The following is a 20,531-nucleotide window of genomic DNA, read 5'->3' on the forward strand; positions in this document are numbered from 1 at the left end:
CATAGTTCTCCATAAGGACTGTTGTCTATTTTGTCTTGCTATGTCCCATCACTCAGAGATTGAGCATACTATGTTACTATGTGTAGCAGTTTAACAGACTGCCAGATAGTGGTGACAATGTGCTTATGCTTCCCTCTAATTCACTTTTCGGATTCTCTCGGGAAGGAAATCTTCCAGAATAAGTGTAGTCTGGATAGTGACTCATCTGAGTTATTATCACTATATTTTTCCCCCAATTTGGACTTTGTCCCAAGAGGTTTATCTTTTTTTTGCTCCAACAGTCTTTGAATTCCAGAAGATGGCATCCCCAAGAGATCCAGCTAATGACAGCAAAGGGAACTGTGTAGCTAATGCCAAGTTAACCTAGATTGTGACCTAACTTTTTATTACTTTCAGTCTAGAAATGAGTCAAACTAGTAGCATAACTGTGAGAACTTCATCTCTTCTTAATCTTCTCAACAGCTTAGTTCCTGGGGAAAAGCTCAGTCTGTTGATGGCAATCCAATTCCAAGGCATTTCTTGTGTGGTTTGGGGAGGAAAGGTCTCACATATTCCAATAAATACAAAGACATATCAGGAACTCAGAAAATAAAAAATAAGCTGAATTCAGCAAGTGTTATCAATAAGGAAGCAAAACTTCTTTGCCAACACTACTTTGGAATTATTTTCACATGGAATTGTTCAAGGAACTATAAAACGTGAACTCTCGAAGCACGAGAATCCTTCAGATATTATTTTAAAAGTTGTAAAATACAAGTCATTCCTAATAAATTAAATTAAGGTAATATATGCACATACACATGTATCAGGAATTTTATAAATGTATATATCCTGGTGTTTTCAATTTCTTATGAAATTGTCCATTCGTAGAATATTAGTCTGCATTTTCCATATGAAAAACAATTCACTTTCCACCTATAATAAACTGAACTCATTGCTTTTAACCAAGAAGTAAATTATTGTAAACTTCACAGAGAACATTATATTTTAAAATATTGTGATAAGACTAGATATTTCACACTGACATGGATCTATTCCCCATAATAATTCATACTTGAGGCTGACAGAATTATTGAGGAATTTTCTTTTATATAAAACTGATTTTGTTTTTATTTTTATGCCTCAAATATTTGCTAAAATGCATTACATCGTTCACAGATTTCACACAGCCTCTGCTGAGGGATAAGTCACTCACGTTTGTATCATTAACTGCTGTGGAAAGTCTAGCTCTTTGGCTTCCTGTGGAAGAGTTTATGAGTGTTTTATGATGTTTCTTGGTTATACTGTATTTTTACAACTGTTGCAAATAGACACAAATGTCATAAATTACTGAAAAAAGTTATCCTCAATCCCTCTGAGTTTAATGAGGAACAGTTACCAAAAAGGGAAGTTTGCAAGTGCCATTAAAGTCTGCTTGATGGATTCCACATGTAGAATACTTTCAGATCTCTGAGTCAGATTGGTTAAACTTCTAATGTTTATCTGTTTCCTTTCTTCGATGCCATTTTAAATGTACGCTTAATTATGGATGAATTGACTATTTGCTAATAAATGCAGCTATTTGTTTCAAGTAAATGGTCCACATTGTCTATCTTTTAGATACAACCAGTGCAATAGATGCAACCAGTAGGTAAATATGTCCACCTCCAAATCAAATTATCTACATAATATGTGTCCAGAAAGTTTCTACAACTATAATCTTTCAAGTTTATCATGAATAGCATTTGGATAGCTGTCACTGAGATACTACATAAACAATGTTCTGTCTAAAAATTTAGTTAAAATCACACAAATATTAATGTAACCCCACATCTATTATTACTAGCAAACATATTTATTGCCAAATATAGGGCTTGGAATGATGCTAAGTACTATGTATGGATTCAAAGAGGTAAAGGTGGAATTTAAAATATAAAAGACATATTTACAACTATCAATAAAGGATGAGTCTGAGATTTAATTTATGTTACTGATTAGTAAAGGTAACATTGTGATGAAGAAAAAGCAGCCTAGCAAGGGAAATATGCTTGACAAAGAAAGAATTGAAGTCCAAACTTTGAACTTAAATAATTAAAAATGGGTTCAAGGAGCTACATCCAGGAAGAATCTCTTTAAGTGCCTCTATTTTAGCAAATAAAGCTGCATGAATTGGTGACAAACAAGTCCTTTCTATTATAACCTTTCCCAAAACAATCAAAAACAATGAACAATATAGAGGTAATATGAGAAACTCAAAGAAATAGGAAATCCACAATCTTTCCATTATTCAAAGAGATTTAACTGATTAAACACTACTAACTTAATGCCTTACTTAATCTGGTACTAAGTAGGGAAACTAACTGGTTATAAATGCACTTCTTGTCTTTCAAAATTCTTCTGAATATGCCCAAATTAGAACAATGATTAAAAATGAAGGCAGTGGTAGAGGGAGGAAAACTAGATAACACCAAAAGCGCAACTATTTGCTCTTAAGTAATTGAACATTAGCTGACCGTGAAAGGAAATGCTTTGTGGAGTGCCTTAGATGAATTATCTCAAGCCAACCTCATGTAAGCCATTAATAGGGATCCTATTATTCTCCTAGTTTTATAAATTATAAAATGCAGCCTTGTTAATATGAGACTTATGGAAAATCAAGAGTTAATAAAGTGATGGAGAACAGCATTGAGCCAATGAAGTTCATCCAGTGATGATACTAACAAATAGTCCATAATGAGATATAAGTATGAGGCATATTAAAATTCAAGTTTACTCCTAACTTTGAATTTTATTATAATTATTATAATTATAATGTATGATTTTATATATACTCACACATACATACACCTGTATATTAAATACTAGCAACTCCTGAAATATATTTAATATCTATGTCTATAGATATATAAATATAATATTTATGTAAAATATAAAAATATAATATATATGTAAATTTATAAGTATATAAAATATATATTATATAATATATGGACTATATTTTTTTACATATATTTAAGGAGTTGAATTTTTGGTTCCTAATACTGGTTATTGCACTTAATTCAACAAGTTCCTAATTCTATGTTGTTTGTGATCCTAGTTACTAGTCATAATCACACATTAAATTTATTAACAGTACTCAATAAAATCTAATACCCCTAAGTATCACATTGAATAACTCTCAAAAGATGATCATGTATTTTCTTTCAACAAATTATTCTAATACTTTGTGAAGTTATCTTAACTGAACTTTTAGACCAAGTTCATTGACTTGCTTATCTAAAACCATATATAACTAAAGAGTTTAAATATATATATATACCATATATAGTATTTACCATACATAGAGAGATACTTACGATGTAACTCTTGGAAACAAATTCTTAATGTCTGAGATAGGGTGAAGCATTGAAAAGCTAATTCAGCCTGAAATCAGCATATGAAAACTAACTTTAAAATGTCTACTATTTTACTAGAAATTTTAATATATTCCAATGAACCTCCCTTTCTTTCTGCCCAAGCATTTTTATTTTTAAATACATATTCGTGTCTTCCTTTACAAATAAAAATAAATGGATATAACTCAAGCATCAACATTTCTTTCTTTCAGGCTTGGTACAATAAATAAAAATAATATGGAAAAGCTAGAACTTTTACCTAATGCAAATGAGACAAACACACATCCCTGAAATTAGTCTGGGTTTTAAATTGTTCAAGGGGAACCAAAAAGATGCCTAAGGGTAAATGTAGTTGATGTCTTCTTCACTTCCGTCATAATTGTGTTTTTGTTCTATTGCTACATGTATTACCATTATCAAACTACCGTGTATTTCATTCTTGCCTGTGGCAATGCAGTGGCCCCCGCTAACAGAAGATGGAGCCGCATCAGGACTACATTAGGAAAGGAATGTTTTATTTAAGGGCTAGGCTGGTAACTCACTACCATATTTCCCTTTACAATTTGCTCACTCTAATTGCTGAAACATTTCCTGCTATTTCAGAAGAGCAAGGACCACAAAAGGCTACAGATGCAATGCCACCAGGTTTACCCTAGAGGAGCACATTTGTTTTGTGACCTACATTTGACGGCATTTTAAACATGCCTTGTGTGACTCCTTTCTTTCCTCTGTCTACTAGTTCTTCAGAATTGAACATCCGAACTTCGTGCGACTCTGAAACGAGTAATTAATGAAGCATCAGCGTTTGGAAGCTTTCTCAATGAAAGCCAGTGAGACAGAACACAGACAAATGAACCCAGAGACATACATGCACAAAGAATTGGGGTCTGCAAACCTTCTGATTCAAAAATGGATTTGAGAGTATTGAACTGTTTTCTCCGGATAGCTTCAGTCTAAAGAGGAAATACTATATCATTGTAAAATAGTGGAATATCTATGGGATATATCACTGGTAAGTAGTAGAAGTAATTCTTTTTTAAACTACAGTTTTTAAAAGGATTTAGGAATAAATTGGAAATGTATTGGTCAAGTGTATAAAGATAAGTAGCAGTTTTCCATTCTATTATGAAAAGTTTTAAATAACTTAAATAGTATTCCCAATATTAACAGATTTCTTGTGGATATTTGAAACATAATTCTTTATTTCCGGCATTTATTACAAGTGTCTTGTGAAGACACAGCCTAAAGTCTTAAACTCTGTGAGTTCTCTTTGTCCAGAACATCTTGTACTTCTTAGAACTCTCAAAATCATAGATGATAAATGTAAACAGATCAATATACAGACAAACGAAACAGACTTGAATCAATAAAATGCAAATCTTAAGTTCTAAATTCCTGGTACTTTTCATGTATTCAATATAAGGACAACATTAAATATTTTTAAGGCTTACAGTTTCATTTGGGGTATAATTTCAAATACAGTAAAGGTTTAAATCAATATCTTTTCAACATCATAATCACTGACTAGCTGGGGAGAAAGGTGGCTTCTTTAGTTATGGTCACAGGGAGAAAAGATTAAGAATATGCCTTTTAAACATTTTCCCAGATAATGTTATAAACTCTAAAATGGGGGTATTGCAGGCTTTGGCATTTTCTGCTTAAATAAGTGAATTTGACCAAATAGCCCTACAATTGGTGATTCTGTCGTTTTGTTTTGTGTTCATTTCCACAATGACAAGTCACCTGTTTGGCCAAAGTATTCTATTGATAACTGTAAGTTTCAAATCTCATCATGCATTAAAATCTTATGGGAACTCAGTCACAGGTTTTTATTTTTTCTGTATACAGAAAATTCCTGTTACCCCAGAACATTCCTTTATTTCACTTTCCAATCAATCTCTCTCTGCCAGAGGAATCTGCCATTAGTTTTGCTATTTCCTGAACTTCATAAAAATGAAATTCCACCTTATAACACTGATTTAGATAATATCAGGGGAAAACAATTCTTTAACCCCCAAGTAAATTTTGTAGCATTTCAATATCAAGTCAACACCTATTTCATGAACTGTTAAGATAGAAGTTGTCTAATATGCAATCTCTATTAATTAGCATCATCTTTCGCTATATTGGAAGATTAATAATCTCTCCTTTGATAGTTCAGTTGTTCAGTCATGTCCGACTCCTGTGATAAACTGACCATAAATCTGAATTCTATACACTCAGAAACATTTTGTAGAAAAGGAAAAAGAACTGTTGTGAAAAACATTAGTGAATTCCAAGCCTCTTTTCAAATATCAAGCATTATTAAGTACTGCAAGAAAAATCTTCTGCTCTGTATACATTCCTAAGGAAACAGTTACCTTCTCACTGTCTATTCAGGTGAAGAGTATTCAGACTTCAAAATCTTTAGTGTCCCTTGAGACATGCTAAATTCAATGGACCCTTTAATTCTTGTGTCCTTTATGTTATAAATTCCAACTACTAGAGAGAAAGAAAAGAACCTATTTCCCACCTACCTGTCCAGTTTCACTTCCTGTTCCTCTCGCTTTTCCTGGCTAGGCTTTAGGTCCAATAGTTTTCCTTTTTTGCTTCTAATTTTTACTGACGATTAGCTGCTTTACAATGTTATGTTAGTTTCTTCTGTACAACGAAGTGAATTAGCTATTTATGTACATGTACCCACCCCCCAATACCCTGCCTTTTTTGGATCCCCTTCCTATTTCAGTCATCACAAGGCACTGAGTAGAGTTCCCTGCGCTATACAGTAGATTCACACTAGTTATCTATTTCATGTACAGGATCAATAATTCATGTATGTCCAGTCGTTTTCAATGCCTTGAACCAACCCCAGCTTTTCCTGCCCAGGGCCTCCATACACGCTGACCTGTCTTAAGCTTTCTTATTTCTGCTTTTCGAGAGACTAACAGCTCCTTCTTCCTTTATCACCAATCAATATCTTTTTACTTATTACCTCTTCAGAGAGGCCTCTTGTGATCATTCTCACCTCTGCTTTTGCCCTCTCAGAGCACTATGGATTTTAACTCATGGAACACATACCAGTGGTAATCGCCTATAAGGAAAAAGAATCTGAAAGAGTCTAATGACACTGAAGATCATGCTCCTAGGGGTTGCTAGTGATAAAGAATCCACCTGCCAAATGAGGGAGAGTTAGATCCCTGGGTCAGAAAGCTCCCCTAGAGTAGGAAATGGCACCCCACTCCAGAATTCACCTGGAGAAGGCCATGGACAAAGGAGTTTTGCTGGCTGCAGTCTATGGGGCCACAAAGAGCTGGACATGACTGGGCACACACATACATACCCAATGGTAATAACCTATAGTGGAAAAGAATTTGAAAAACAGTCTAATAACCCCAAAGATCATGCTCCTTTTTATGTATCTAGAACTTAACATTTTAACTGAAATAGTAAGAATTTTCAAAGAACTGAAGGCTTTGCCTTTCTCGATAAGAAAGCAATGACATTTGTTTGTTAATTGCCTTCACTTACCCTGGAGTCAGAATCCCCAGAGCTCTTTTCTCCTGTTCACTCACTCAATGTCTGTGGAAGAGGGACTCTGCTCCTTGAAGCATCCCATGTATATTAACCTTTAACATCGGGGTAACGCTGATCTCCTGAGTAGTGTTTATGCTTGACATGCTATGGAAGCTGAGAAACCACTTTCTAATTTCTCTCTTCAAAGGAAAGAACATCTTACTTCAACACGATTGAGTTATCCAAGCATACATCAGCCTCTTTCTCTTTAATTTTTTTCTCAAGATGTCAGCTATTTCTCTCTATTCCTCAGGTGCTTATCTTACCAACTCAATGAATTTGGATAATGGAGGAAAATTGACTCTTGTTCTTTTAAGAAAACTGATTTAGGAAACTATATCAGGGCTAAATACTGTCTTAAAGTTATTTCTTGATATGTCCACTGCCTTCACTGTTCAGTTCAGTTCAGTTGCTCAGTCATCTGGCTATTTGTGACCCCATGGGCTGCAGCACGCCGGGCCTCCCTGTACATCACCAACTCCTGGAGTTTACTCAAACTCATATCCACTGAGTCAGTGATGCCATCCAACCATCTCATCCTCTGTCATCCCCTTCTCCTCCTGCCTTCAATCTTTCCCAGCATCAGGGTCTTTTCAAATGAGTCAGTTCTTCACATCAGGTGGCCAAGGTATTAGAGTTTCAGCTTCAGCATCAGTCCTTCCAATAAATATTCAAGACTTTATTTCCTTTAGGATGAACTGGTTGGATCTCCTTGAAGTCCAAGGGACTCTCAAGAGTCTTCTCCAACACCATAGTTCAAAAACATCAGTTCTTTGGCACTCAGCTTTCTTTATAGTCCAACTCCCACATCCATACATGACTACTGGTAAAACCATAGCCTTGACTAAATGGACCTTTATTGGAACAGGAAACCTGTATCTTGTCCATCATTGGCTTGTGTTGATTTTCCCATCCCCCATGATACCTCTACAGTAGGACCAGCAGTATTAGGGACCAACAAAAGGAGAATGTCTCTTGCAAGTATTGCTCATTTGTCTTTCCCTGTATTAACGGAGATAAGCACTATGATATACTAAATTAGAAATAGAAGGTGGAACCAAGGTCTTTTGCATAATTCTTCAAAAATTAGAAGAGACACATGCTTGAGCTTTTTTAATCAATGAAAAGACTTTTCTTTCAATGACTGTGTTGTGGTTCTTAGCCTAGGAGTACTACAGCCAATGGTGGTGTGACTTCTGCTATTTTAGTCATAAAATACCTATGTGAACTCCAGATGTTGCCTATGAAGCCAGTTGTTAACAGGGCAAGAGAGGATTCATTCCATGCCCATTTTCTACTTTGGTGCTGAAATGAGAGCTCGTCCATAGGCTAGATCCCACCCACAAGCCGACTTGCACCTGCAAAAGTCTTCAATTTGGGGGCTTTTAAATCACAAACAGACACTCTGACTCAGTCTTCCATATTAAAAATTCCATAGCAGAGGAAACAAGAAAAAAACTCTCCAAAAACTCAGAGCTCTAATTCCTTAATGAATTATGTATGTGCTGTGAGATATACAGACAGACATAAGTTGATTTCCCATTCTGAATACTGGACAGTATATTGCGATGTGGACCAAGACCATTTCAGGGTCACATTTGTGAGTAAACCAAAATGTTAACAAGATTTGCTTTAACTGAGGAAACTGGGAATTGCAAACTATTCATAAAACATCACTGACAACGCTAAAGCTCAAGAGGAAAATGTCATCTACTTTCTACAAGTTAACTCTATGGTCTTTGGAGACATAATGCATGTGAATATACTGCCACAGACTGAAGTTCATTTTGCACAGATTATGCAGAGGCTTATTTATAGAGACTTGCCCCTGCAATCACCAAGTTTCATTTTAGACTCCCAGTGAACCAGAAACCCAAAGCTAAAGTGTTCTACAGTCACCAGCTTTCTTATACTTTTCACCTGGAGCCATAAATCTTTTCTTTATATCCTTGGGGAAGGAGTGAGTTGTCCTGAAAACTTGAGCCAAGTTCACCTGACACTTCTCATGAGTCCCATTTAGGGTTTTTGTAGGGAAAAAAAAAAAAAGTCAAATCAAAATAATGTTTGCCAGTGTTAGATTTCATTAAAAAACACCCAGACACATGTGTCATGTCCCAAGACACTTATTTTAATAGTAATCTGGAAGACAAAAATGGCATCAGTTCAGACTGTCAGGACTAACTTGAGAAACACACAGAAGTCTTGAATCCATCCCCCTAGCCCTAGGTTATCTCTGAAAATGAGGCCAAAGGAAGGTTAGCCATGGAAGTTGACAGCATATGTGAGCACTCAGTAGTCAACTATGTTATTATTATTAACGTTGATGTAAATGCTCTTAGAACGCGTATGTTTATGTGCTCCACATGAGCACATAAACAGTTAATACCATGCTCATTGTCTGCTGTTGTCAAAAGCAGGCTACCAAGTCTTTTAGATAAATGAAAGCACACAGGAATAAGTGTTGGAACTTGGGCCTGAACCTTCCAGTAGAGGGCCTCAAAGGCAAGCATTGTCCAAGATAAGTTCTTCTGGATTTTCTTCCTGGAGAGGTATCATCACTGTTCTCACTCTAAGTCCCCTCCTGACTCTTCTGCAAACTAATAGCATTGATAGATAAGATGTAAAAAGATACAATTCAAAAGTCATAGTCCTCTTTGCCACCTAAATGGGAAGAAGTCAGGATAATCTCAAGGAAGAAATGATGTTTAGCAACTAGGCAGGAAAATGAATTGAACTTCAAGAATGCTAGTAATATTCTTTCTTCATTGGGTTGGCAGTCATATGTGTGTGTTCTCTTTGAAATGATTTGTCAATGTGCAAATTGGTTATATGTGCTTTTATATATCTATCATACTTAGTTTACTAGCCCAATCAAAACGTGAGCCAAAGAACTAAACAGAGAAGACCAAAAGAAGACATACAAATGGCTAACAAACACATGAAAAGATGCTCAACATCACTCATTATTTGAGAAATCAAACCACAGTAAGGTATCATCTCACTCCAATCAGAATGGCCACCATCAAAAAGTCTACAAACAATAAATTCTGGGGAGGGTATGGAGAAAAGGGAACTCTCTTACACTGTCTGTGGGAATGGAAACTGGTACAGCCACTATGGAGAATAGTGTGGAGATTCCTTAAAAAACTGGAAATAGAACTGCCATACAACCCAGCAATCCCACTGCTGGGCATACATACCGAGGAAACCAGAATTGAAAGAGACACATGTACCCCAATGTTCATTGCAGCACTGTTTACAATAGCCAGGACCTGGAAGCAACCTAGATGCCAAGCAGACAAATGAATAAGGAAGTTGTGGTACATATACACAATGGAATATTACTCAGCTATAAAAAGAAACACACTTGAGTCAGTTTTAATGAGGTGGATGAAATTGGAGACTATTATACAGACTGAAGTAAGTCAGAATGAGGAACACCAATACAATATATTAGAGCATATATATGGAATTTTGAAAGATGGTAACAATGACCCTATATGCAAGGCAGCAAAAGAGACACAGATATAAAGAACAGACTTCTGGACTACTTGGGAGAAGGCAGCAGTGGGGTGATTTGAGAGAATAGCACTGAAACATGTATATTACCATATGCAAAATAGATGACCAATGCAAGTTCAGTGCATGAAGCAGGGCACTCAAAGCCGGTGCGCTGGGACAACCCAGAGGGCTGGGGTGGGGAGGGAGGTGGGGAGGGGGTTTGGGCTGGGGACATATGTACACCCGTGGCTGATTCATGTCGATGTATGGCAAAAAAACACCACAATAGTGTAAAGTAATTATGCTCCAATGATAAATCAATTAATTTTAAAAAGTTTACTAAAAGAAAGTGTCACTGCACTGTGTTCCAAAAGATAAGTACTTGGAAAAGTAACGAAAAATAGTGGACAGGATTGAATCTGCAGGCCTATTAGAGTTAAAACATGGAATTCCTGAGAACAGGGCATGACTTAGGCAGTGATGAAGTTAGAAATGAAAAGTATGAAAATAAAGACAGTGTCTAAAGCCAGGTTCACTGCATAAACTTGGGAAGAGGAAAAAGTTTAAAAAGGTGTTGCTTCTTTCTGGATCTATAGCTCATTTAAAGTTTCATACCCAGAGACACAAGAGAAAGAGAAGAGCCTGACAGTCAGGTCCTGCACTAGAGAATGTACTCGATTCAACCTACCAAATTTCAAATAACACCACTAAACGGGAGCCTAACCCACCAATAGAAGACCTGGGTCTGAATCCAGAACTTCAGCAAAGAGCAACAGAAAAGCTGAGAGAGAGGACTATTGTAATAGACTGAGGTAAGTGAAATTAACCTTTACAAAATGCAAACAGCCAACAACTAACTCAAAGAATCTATGGATTAAAAGCAAATGAACAAATAAATTCGCAGCATTCTCCTCTTAACAAAACATTAGATAAAGGGAAGAGACGGATTGCTTACATATGAGCAGCAATTAAACAAGCCCTCTTCTCATCAGAAATGCTACTGAGAGAAGATGAAGAGCATCTTTTCAAACTGTTTATTAAAAAAAAATACTGTCACAAGAGTGTATATGACAAAAGTATAGGTGATTTAAAAAAATTATACATTCATATTGAGATCTTTTATTTTTATTTCCTATTTGGACAAACATTGGTGAAGAACCAATAAAAGACTACTGAAGCAAGAACCAGCTGTATCTTAAGGAAAAGGAAATGCAGGACAGACAATAAACAAGTGTGTAGAAATGGTAGCAGGTTATCTCTTCTAATTAAATAACAGTGCAAGCTAGAAACTAGAACCATAACTAACTTTTTTAGTTAATCAAAAGGTTGCAGTAAAGTTTCTAGAGGCCATTAACAAGAAAAATGATAGACAAAATATTTATAAACTACATAAGAATTTTATTATGTTGTAGGGAAGGACAGGTAGGTAGAATAAACTTTGTTGGAAAAAATGTGTCCTTTCACTCAACAAAGGGCCTCCCAGGTGGTAAAGAATCCACCCGCCAATGCAGGAGAGATAGGAGACGAGAGTTCAACTCCTGAATCAGGAATTTCCCCAGGGGCAGGATGTAGCAATCCACTTCAATATTCTTGACTGGAAGATTCCATGGACAGAGGAACTTGGCAGGCTATAGTCCATGGAGCTGCAAAGAGTTGGACATGACTCAGAGAGAGAGCAGCCAAAAAATATTAATATTTACATAAGACTATTCATGTGCTTCCCAGTGGTAAAGAACCTGCCTGCCAGTGCAGGAGATGCTGGAGACAAGGGTTCAATCCCTGGGCCAGGAAGATCCCCTGGAGGACGGCATGGTAACCCACTCCAATATGCTTGCCTAGGGAATTCCATGAACAGAGGAGCCTGATGGGTTATGGTCCATCGGGTCACAAAGAGTCAGACATGACTGAACTGACTTAGCACTCATGACAATTCTAAGCGCTAAGGGTTGGCACAGATTCTGGAGAAACAGGGGACCACCCTGAGTGAAGCCGAACAGGTTGTGACAGTGGGTGGTGAATATATTTACGGATGTAGCAGGGAGCCAAACCCTAGGGTGTTCTGTTTGGTAAAGGAATTGGAACATGCTTTCTGTTCTTTGGTGTAATGGAGAGTCGAGCTCCTTGTGTTTGTTGTTTGACTGCTGAGAGCTTTTGAGCCTTACCCAGCTCTTCCCCTTCTGCCTGGCATCTGGGCAAGCTGATAAGAAAACCCCGCGCTCCTTCCTTTGGTTCCAGCAGGAGACACAAAGTACACAAAGCACTGTCTGCAAACAGACATCCTCATCCAGATTCCACTTCCTAAACATAATAAAAACTCCAAGCCAGTCTTTTTCCTGCTCTTTCAAGACATTTCAGACTTCCTTGGGAGTGGTAGTGCTCTTCCCGAAATACCTCCTTATGTGAGTGATAAGCTTTTTTAGCCCCTCTTGGCGTTCGTGGCACCATGAGCATTTACATCTGAATCAAATTTTGAGTCACTTTCACAGATGGTAGGCCCTTGGAGTGTTTGAGTAGGTGTAGACATTATTGGACTTATATTTTTTTAAAAATCACTCATTTTCTCTGTGCAAAATACACCAAGGAAGGCAGAGGATACAGCAGGAAAACTGTCTCAAGTTATTGCAATTGTCTAGACCCAAAGCTCCCCAAACTTTTTTCACTCTAGGAAGCCCACATAGAAATTAAGACTGTCTATGTGGTACAGTAGGAAAACAAGGAGCTGTTCAATGCTGGAAGTTGTTTCCAGTTTCCCTGGTTCCTTCAGATCTCAAAGCACATCAGAGTTGTTATCTTGGTACCCTTGAAACATATTAGGTAACAATATTGCGAAAGATGGTATGAAAGAGTGATGGTTTAGACTCAGTGGCAGGAACACTTTTAAAGGTAAAGCTACTGGATTTGGTTGTATGCATGTATATTTCCAAGGAATTGGCATGAGCAAGTGAAAGGATAGAATTGTCATTTACTGAAATGAGAAGAAATTGGGAGGAGCTGGTTTAATGGGACAAAAATAAAAGGTAACATTTTGATAAGTATGTTTATCAAAAATGTTTTACCAATCACTGAAGGAAATAATTCAAGAATATAGCCTTCATTTTGCCAGAACTGCTTTCTTAAAAAGTTAAAACCAAATGGTAAAAAGTACTATCATCTTTCTTTTTGGTCATAGGCAATAATCCCAACACTATGTTTTATCTGAAAATGTCTTTATTTCCCTGTTGTTCTTGAAGGACGTCATTTCCAGATACAGAAATTATAGTTGATAATGCTTCTTTTTCAATACTTAAAAAATGTGGAGGCATTTCCTTCTGACTTCAAGGTTCATCTGCTGTCCTTGGAACGAGTATTGCTTTGCCTATTGTGCTGGTTATCTCTAGATGCCTTCAAGATTTTTCCTTCACCTTTAGTTCCAGAACTTTAATTATGATGCATCTTGCCTTGGGTCACATGAATGATAAGTTGCTTGAACCATGTCTATCTCTGCAACCCTATGGACTGCAGCCTGCCAGACTCCTCTGTCTATGAGATTTTCCAGGCAAGAACACTGGAGTGGTTTGCCACTTCCTCCTCCAGGGGATCTTCCTGAACCAGGATCTTAAGTGTCTCTTATGTCTCCTCCATTAGGAGAAAGGTTCTTTAGCATTAATGCCATCTGTATAGCATTCACTCAGCTTCTTGAGTCTGCAGGTTTTGGCAAATTTGGAAAGTTTTTATCATTATTTCATTGAATATTTTTTTCAGTTCTATTCTCTGCACCCTGTGATTTTGGCCAAAAATATGAATATGACCTCCTTTATTATTTATTCTACAAGTTCATGGGACTCTGTTGAATTTTTTAATGCTATTTCTTTATGATATTCAGATTCACAAATTCTATTGATCTGTCCTCAAGTTAGTTAATTTTGTCCTTTATCATCACTGAAGCCCACCAGTGTTATTTGTTTTTCTGATTTGTTTTTAAGTTACACATGTTTTATTTGATTAATAATTTTTTACTTATTTGCTGAGATTTTCTCATTTTTATTTGTTTAAGAGAATTTAAGCTCCTTGTTGAAGCATTTTATGGTGGCTGTTTTAAAATATTTGTCAGATAATTCTAACATCTAATTTTTCTTGCTCTTGGTGTCGGTTAATATCTTCTGTTATACACGTTGTGATTTTTCTAGTTTTGATATAATAAGTGTTTTCTCAGTTATACTCTGAAGATTTTAAATACAATAGTGTAAAACTCCAGGGTCTATGTAGTTTTTATTTTTTTTTTTTAATTTTGGTAAAAGTCACATGATGTAAAGCATGCTATTTAATCATATTTAACTATACATCTCAGTGGCATGAACTACATTAACACTGCTCCTTCAGTTTAGGAAAGTGAAAAAGTCTGGAGATGCATGATGGTTAGAATCTATACATCAACTCAGCTCAGTTGCTCAGTTGTGTCCGACTCTTTGCGACCCCGTAAATCACAGCACGCCAGGCCTCCCTGTCCATCACCATCTCCCGGAGTGCACTCAAACTCACGTCCATCGAGTCCGTGATGCCATCCAGCCATCTCATCCTCGGTCGTCCCCTTCTCCTCCTGCCCCCAATCCCTCCCTACATCAGAGTCTTTTCCAATGAGTCAACTCTTCGCATGAGGTGGCCAAAGTACTGGAGTTTCAGCTTTTGCATCATTCCTTCCAAAGAAATCCCAGGGTTGATCTCCTTCAGAATGGACTGGTTGGATCTCCTTGCAGTCCAAGGGACTCTCAAGAGCCTTCTCCAACACCACAGTTCAAAAGCATCAAATCTTCAGTGCTCAGCCTTCTTCACAGTCCAACTCTCACATCCATACATGACCACAGGAAAAACCATAGCCTTGACTAGATGGACCTTAGTTGGCAAAGTAATGTCTCTGCTTTTGAATATACTATCTAGGTTGGTCATAACTTTTCTTCCAAGGAGTAAGTGTTAGCTCTTATAGGTTATTACAAACTATTGAGTATAGTTCACTGAGCTATACTGTAGCTGTATTATGTGGAGCAAGGGCAGAGAAGCCCCAGGAGGACAGTAGGTGCTGGAGTGGCAACTGTGTGGTGCTGGAGCAAATTAGAGGAGATCCCCCATGTCCAAGGGCAAAAAAGAAGCCACAGCAAGATGGTAGGAGGGGGAAATCGCATTTTAAATCAAACCCCATACCCACCAGACACAGAGGGCTCAAGCAAACTTTGTGTGCGCCAGGACCCAGAGACCCCACAGAGGCTGAGACAGAATTGTGTTGGGGCTCTGGATGCAGCAGACCTGGGTGTTGCATAAGCCCTCTAGGAGGAGGTCGCCCTTAACCAAACATAGAGCCACCAGAACTTACACAGGACTGGGAATCAGACCCTGGGAGAGCACAAACAGAACCTTGTGTGCTACAGAGCCTAGGAGAAAGGAGCAGTGACCCCACAAGAGACTGAGCCAGGCTTGCCCGTGAATGTCCAGGACTTGCTTGTGGGTGTGCGGGAGGCTCCGGTGGAGGTGTGGGTTGGCGGTGGCCTGTGGCAGGGTTCAGTTCAGTTCAGCTCATTCGCTCAGTCGTGTCCGACTCTTTGCGACCCCATGAATCGCAGCACGCCAGGCCTCCCTGTCCATCACCATCTCCTGGAGCTCACTCAGACTCACATCCATCGAGTCTGTGATGCCATCCAGCCATCTCATCCTCGGTCGTCCCCTTCTCCTCCTGCCCCCAATCCCTCCCTGCATCAGAGTCTTTTCCAAGGAGTCAACTCTTCCCATGAGGTGTCCAAAGTACTGGAGCTTCAGCTTTAGCATCATTCCTTCCAAAGAAATCCCAGGGTTGATCTTCTTCAGAATGGACTGGTTGGATCTCCTTGCAGTCCAAGGGACTCTCAAGAGCCTTCTCCAACACCACAGTTCAAAAGCATCAATTCTTCGGCACTCAGCCTTCTTCACAGTCCAACTCTCACATCCATACATGACCACAGGAAAAACCATAGCCTTGACTAGATGGAACTTAGTCGGCAAAGTAATGCCTCTGCTTTTGAATATACTCTCTAGGTTGGTCATAACTTTTCTTCCAAGGAGTAAGTGTCTTTTAATTTCTTGGCTGCAGTCACCATATGAAGTGATTTTGGAGCCCCCCAAAATAAAATCTGATACTGTTTCCACTGTTTCCCCATCTATTTCCCATGAAGTGATGGGACTGGATGCCATGATCTTCGTTTTCTGAATGTTGAGCTTTAAGCCAACTTTTTTGCTCTCCTCTTTCACTTTCATCAAGAGGCTTTTTAGTTCCTCTTCACTTTCTGCCATAAGGGTGGTGTCATCTGCATATCTGAGGTTATTGATATTTCTCCCGGCAATCTCGATTCCAGCTTTATTTCTTCCAGTCCAGCATTTCTCATGATGTACTCTGCAGAAGTTAAATAAGCAGGGTGACAATATACAGCCTTGACATACTCCTTTTCCTATTTGGAACCAGTCTGTTGTTCCATGTCCGGTTCTATCTGTTGCTTCCTGATCTGCACACAGATTTCTCAAGAGGCTGGTTAGGTGGTCTGGTATTCCCATCTCTTTCAGAATTTTCCATAGTTGATTGTGCTCCACACAGTCAAAGGCTTTGGCATAGTCAATAAAGCAGAAAGAGATGTTTTTCTGGAACTCTCTTGCTTTTTCCATGATCCAGCGGATGTTGGCAATTTGATCTCTGGTTCCTCTGCCTTTTCTAAAACCAGCTTGAACATCAGGGAGTTCACGGTTCATGTATTGCTGAAGCCTGGCTTGGAGAATTTTGAGCATTACTTTACTAGCATGTGAGATGAGTGCAATTGTGCAGTAGTTTGAGCATTCTTTGGCATTGCCTTTCTGTGGCAGGGTTAAGGGCATTCAATGCAGCAGTGCCTGCATGGAACCTTCTGAAGTAGGTCACTATTATCTTAATTACCTCCACCAGAGTTTGGCCCCAGATAAACAGTAGAGAGGGAACACAGCTCCACCCACCAAGAGATAATTGGATTAAAGATTTACTGAGCATGACCCTGCCTATCAGAACAAGACACAGTTTCCCCCTCAGTCAGTCTCTCCCATCAAGAAGCTTCCATAAGCCTCTTCTTCTCCATCACAGAGCAGCCAGACTGAAAACCACAATCACAAAAAACTAACCAATCTAATCACATGGACCCCAGCCTTGTCACACTCAATGAAACTCAGAGCTGTGCCAAGTAAAGCCACCAAAGATAGATGGGTCATGATTGGTCCACTGGAGAAGGGAATGGCAAACCACTTCAGTTCTTGCCTTGAGAACCCCATGAACAGTATGAAAAGGCAAAAAGATAGGACACTGAAAGATGAACTCTCCAGGCTGGTAGATGCCCAATATGCTACTGGAGATCAGTGGAGAAATAAATCCAGATAGAATGAAGAGATGGTACCAAAGCAACAACAACACCCAGTTGTGGATGTGACTGGAGATGAAAGCAAGGGCTGATGCTACAAAGAAGAACAATGAATAGGACCCTGGAATGTTAGGTCTATGAATCAAGGCAAATTGGAAGTGATCAAACAGGAGACAGCAAAAGTGAACATCAATGTTCTAGGAATCAGCAAACTAAATGGAGTGGAATAGGCAAATTTAACTCAGATGACCATTATACCTACTACTGTGGGCAAGAATCCCTAAGAAGAAATGGAGTCGCCATCATAGTCAACAAAAGAGTCCAAAATGCAGTACCTGGATGCAATCTCAAAAACGACAGAATGATCTCTCTTCATTTCCAAGGCAAACCATCCAATATACAGTAATCCAAGTCTATGCCCCAACCAGTAATGCTGAAGGAACTGAAATTGAATGGCTCTGTGAAGACATACAAAACCTTCTAAAACTAACATCCAAAAAAGATGTCCTTTTCATTACAGGGGACTGCAAAACAAAAGTAGGAATTCAAGAAATACCTGGAGTAACAGGCAAATTTAGCCTTGGAATGCAGAATTAAGCAGGCAAAAGACTAATAGAGTTTTGCTAAGAAAACGCACTGGTCATAGCAAACACCCCCTTCAAACAACACAAGAGAAGACTCTACTTATGGATATCACCAGATGGTCAATACTGAAATCAGATTGATTATATTCTATATGACCAAAGATGGAGAAACTCTATGCAGTCATCAAAAAAAAAAAAAAAAAAAACAGACCAGGAACTGACCGTGGCTCAGATCATGAACTCCTTATTGCAAAATTCAGACTTATATTGAAGAAAATATGGAAAACACTAGACCATTCAGGTATGACCTAAATCATGTCCCTTAGGATTATACAATGGAAGTGACAAATAGATTCAAGGTATTAGATCTGATAGAGTGCCTGAAGAACTATGGACAGAGGTTCAAGACATTGTACAGGAGGCAGGGGTCAAGACCATCCGGAAGAAAAAGAAATGCAGAAAGCAAAATTGTTGTCTGAGGAGGCCTTACAAATAGGTATGAAAAAAGAGAAGCAAAAGGCAAAGGAGAAAAGGAAAACTTTACATATTTGAATGCAGAGTTCCAAAGAATAGCAAGGAGACATAAGAAAGCCTTCCTCAGTGATCAATGGAAAGAAATAGAGGGAAACAATAGAATGGGAAAGACTAGAGATCTCTTCATGAAAATTAGAGATACCAAGGGATCTTTTCATGCAAAGATGGGCTTAAAAAATGAAAGAAATGGTATGGACCTAATAGAAGCAGAAGATATTAAGAAGAGGTGGCAAGAATACACAGAACAATACAAAAAAAGAAAAAAAGATCTTCACAACCCAGATAATCAAGATGGTGTGATCACTCACCTAGAGCCAGACATCCTGGAATTTCGAAGTCAAGTGGGCCTTAGGAAGCATAACTCTGAACAAAGCTCATGGAGGTGATGGAACTCCAGTTGAGCTATTTCAAATCCTAAAAGATGATGCTGTGAAAGTGCTGCACTCAATATGCCAGCAAATTTGGAAAAATCAAGAGTGGCCACAGGACTGGAAAAGGTCAGTTTTCATTCCAATCCCAGAGAAAGGCAATGCCAAAGAATGGTCAAACTACCACACAATTGTTCTCATTTCACATAGTGCTCAAAATTCTCCAAGCCAGACTTCAAAAGTATGTGAACCATAAACTTCCAGATGTTCAAGCTGGATTTAGAAATGGCAGAGAAACCAGAGATCAAATTGCCAACAATCATTGGATTCTTGAAAAAGTAAGAGAGTTCCAGGAAAATGTCTACTTTTGCTTTATTGCCTATGCCAAAGCCTTTGACTGCGTATATCATTACAAACTGTGGAAAATCTGAAAGAGATGAGAATACCAAACCACCTGACCTACCTCCTGAGAAATCTGTGTGCAGGTCAAGAAGCAACGTTTACAACTGGACATGAAACAACAGACTGGTTCCAAATCAGGAAAGGAGTATGTCAAGGCTGTATATTGTTATCCTGCTTATTTAATTTATATGCAGAGTACATCAAGAGAAATATTGTACTGAATGAAGCACAAGCTGGAATCAAGATTGCCAGGAGAAATATCAATAACCTCAGACATGCAGATGACACCACACTTATGGCTGAAAGTGAAGAGGAACTAAAGAGCCTCTTGATGAAATTGAAAGAGGAGACTGAAAAGTTGGCTTAAATTCAACACTCAGAAAACTAAGATCATGGCATCTGGTCCCATCACTTCATGGCATAGATAGATGGGGAAACAGAGGAAACAGTGACAAATTTTATTTTCTAGGCTCCAAAATCACTGCAGATGGTGACTGCAGCCATGAAATTAAAAGACACTTGCTCTTTGGAAGAAAAGTTATGACCAGCCAAGACAGTGTATTAAAATACAGAGACATTACTTTGCCAACAATGGCCCATCTAGTCAAAGCTATGGTTTTTCCAATAGTCATGTTTGGATGAAAGAGTTGGACTATAAAGAAAGCTGAGCACTGAAGAATAATTGATGCTTTTGAATTTGAGAGTCCCTTGGACTGCAAGGAGATCCAACTAGTGCATCCTAATGGAAATCAGTCCTGAATATTAATTGGAAGGACTGATGCTGAAGCTGAAACTCCAAAACTTTGGCCACCTGATGTAAAGAACTGACTCAATTGAAAA

The sequence above is a fragment of the Capricornis sumatraensis genome, chromosome 2 (genome assembly GCF_032405125.1).
Source record: "Capricornis sumatraensis isolate serow.1 chromosome 2, serow.2, whole genome shotgun sequence".
Classification (NCBI taxonomy): domain Eukaryota; kingdom Metazoa; phylum Chordata; class Mammalia; order Artiodactyla; family Bovidae; genus Capricornis; species Capricornis sumatraensis.